The sequence below is a fragment of the Notothenia coriiceps genome, unplaced genomic scaffold (assembly GCF_000735185.1).
Source record: "Notothenia coriiceps isolate Sejong01 unplaced genomic scaffold, NC01 NC01_scaffold00028481, whole genome shotgun sequence".
In the NCBI taxonomy this organism is placed as follows: domain Eukaryota; kingdom Metazoa; phylum Chordata; class Actinopteri; order Perciformes; family Nototheniidae; genus Notothenia; species Notothenia coriiceps.
The window spans coordinates 51-3,114 of record NW_011361182.1 but is presented as its reverse complement, the minus strand read 5'-3'; the positions used below and the strand labels follow the sequence as shown (position 1 = coordinate 3,114).

At 35.2% G+C, this 3,064-nt stretch overlaps 1 long non-coding RNA gene across 1 annotated transcript; it reads left to right on the top strand.

The window, feature by feature from the left end:
- The first annotated feature begins 267 nt into the window (after nucleotides 1-267).
- On the top strand, nucleotides 268-2,772 carry LOC104958241 (uncharacterized). The gene is made up of 2 exons (XR_799743.1): nucleotides 268-441; nucleotides 2,021-2,772. It is a non-coding gene; the product is annotated as an uncharacterized lncRNA (long non-coding RNA).
- Nucleotides 2,773-3,064: the final 292 nt, after the last annotated feature.

Below are 3,064 nucleotides of genomic sequence, written 5' to 3'. Positions count from 1 at the left end.
GATGCTGTATGAGAAACCAATGTGAGTTTGGAACATTGAACAATGTAAATCTATTCTAGTATACCTCAACAATGGAATTATGATCAGTAGAAATGGCCATGACATGGGACCTTTTAATGTAGTTAAACCAGACAACATACTTACAATGCTTAAGATGTTAGCTGCAGCTGCATCTCCATTCCAGATCTCTCTTACCGAAAAATCCCATTCTTTGTAATTTCACTCACAGTTTCTGCTTGGTCAGGAGGCCTCTCTGGTGTCTGTCTGATCTCTTGATTTACTGTCTTTCATGTGCGCAGCGACCCGAGGAACGGCTTCCATCGTGTCCGAGTTCATGATGTACTTTACCGTCATCGGCCTGCAGGTGTGGCTGCTCATAGAGATGATTTACTGCTACAGGAAAATAGCAGCTCATGGGGAGGAAGCATTACGAGAAGCGGCGTAAGTATTTTATAAACATCAGTATTCACATATTGCTTACACCATGGGGAACCTTGTAACTCCAGTTGTGACGGTTTGAGTTTTATTAAATGGTTACAGTGCAATTGATATTTTATAGATAGAGACTATTTACTAACACAAACATTCAAACAACTTAACCCAATAATACTAGTCTAAACAATACCTTGGATTACATGTATACAGAATTATGAATGAAAAAAATACATTTTTAGAAAACTGAGTGAAGCCATTACAAAGAATGGCTTCAGGAACTTTAATTTGAGGAAATTTGGGAGAAATGCAGATTGTATATATTTATTTATCCAATCTTTATTTTTCTTACTTTTTTATAATCTCTATAGAGAGCACCCCATTTGTCTTCCTTGTGTTCTATAATTATATTAGGAAAAAAAGCAAATCTAAGGTTTTTATCCATAACATTCAAACTTGTAGAGACCAAACAAAATTCTGGATTTTTATGGCCTTATAAGATATTCAAAGATATTCATGAGCCTAAAAAAATCCAGCAACGATTGTTGGCCATAATCAGTTTTTATAGCATAAATGCATAACATAAGCTACCATTTTTGATAAGTATTGCTAAAATATGGTTATGGAAACATTGTGGCTAAGATGTGTACTGTTCTGTTCTAAAACATGCATTGGAAGCAATGCTTTAAAATCACCTCAATCCAAACAAGGGCTGAACAATTTTGACATTGTTGATCTTGTAATTGCGATATGATTGAAGTTGTTCAAGGGATTGATCACTTTCATCGTTTTTCATGATCGGACTGATCTGTACCAAACCAAGATTTTTTCATAAATGGTATTTTGACACAAATTTAGAATTGAACTGTTATTGTGCCTTCAGCGGCTTGGTTTATAAGATTGTTCAGCCCTAATCCATACTTCAATTCTTTCATTGGGTTATTGGCCAGCAAAGATGCCAATTAGGATATATCTGCTTGGCTCTAAGTAAGTTAAATCTGGAAAGATTTACAAAACTAATGAAAGACCCGGTTACATATGCATTAAAATGCAGATATTTTGCAGCTCAATTAAGCAAACATACATTTCTTTGACATTTGGTGTTACTGGACCTTACTCTAAAAAGCTTACTACCAAGCTCAGCGATATGTTAAACAAATAATAAATAATGCTTTGAAATGTGTGTATTTCCTCATGAATTCCCCATTAATTCATGCTCTATTGCTGATGTCACACCTATATTTTAAACTTTTACTTTGTTACATCTTGTTTTTGCTTCATGTTACTCTCCTACTTCACCTGTCCTCGCTCTTCCCTACCTTTAAAGATTATCAATGTTTCCATTGTGTTTGTGTGTTTTCACGTGTGTCTCTTTGTCCCACGTTCCCTGCGTCTACTTGTCATGTTTTCGTCTTGTCCGTGTCATCCTCCTCCCTAGTAAAAAAACAAAACCTCCCTCCTGTAAGTCAAAAACCTGTCCTACAACCATAACGTGAAGATTCGTTTTTAAAATGTTCACCATTTCATTTCTATATAGTCAAAAATGTGACAATATTTCACAACATTGTTTTTTCTCTTTTCCTTCTAGAAATGCTGAATATTTAGCTATAGCCACGGAAGGTAAAGACAACTGTGGGGGTGTACAGGTCGGAGAATAGCAGGTATGTGTGTGATCCTAAAGATTGCTTGGTTTTTAAATGTAATACTTGTTTCGTCAATAAGTAAGTTGTGTCCATATATTAGCTTTTAATATTGAAAACTGTCAAAGGCTAAAGGCCGCATTTAATACTGGCTCAGATTCATCATACTCTACTCATGCGATGTTGTTTGGAGATAAAGCTATAACCTTTACTCTTTTGTTGATGTAGACAGAGTGCAGATTAAGAACATTTTGATTTTCTACGTGTTTCTTAATGAGCCTAGAAAGCGATTTAAAGAACCTAGACAGTCAATCTTAGTATCTTGCCCATGGATATGTTGACTGCAGGGGCTTGGAATCAAACCATCAACCTAAAGTCTATGGTAGGAGAAACACTTTAGGGGTACATCTAGGGTTGGGTATCGTTTGAATTTCCACGATTCTGATTCCGACTCTGATTCTACTTTTCGATTCCGGTTCTTAACGGTTCTCAATTCCGATTCTTTGAGGGGCAAAAAAAATTACATTTATTCGAGAAATTTTTACACAGGTTAGTTTACAGTAATATTCACATTAATCAGTCTGTTTATATTCACTGCTATGTAACTGTAACCTGAGAACCACTGAAGCTACAACAGTGCAACAGTCCAACTTTTAAAGGAACCCCCCCCCCATTTAAAAACAGTTCTTGGTGAGAAAAACAAGCATATCTGCCTTTTCAGGCATACCGGGAAGAAATGTTTGAACATTTTAAAGTAAAATGCTTCAATCTGGCGCACTTTAAGCAGAATTACTAGAGACTAGATCTAGGGGGTACAACTCTAAACACTCATATGAAAAAGATTGGTTTACATTTTAATAATTAAATAAGTATGTGAACATAACCAATAACTTACCATAGCCAATAACAAATACATGTAACCTATTATATTTGTGTTGTTCATTCATATCTTATTTTACTATTTTATTTATGCATATTTTTTTATCTCCCCA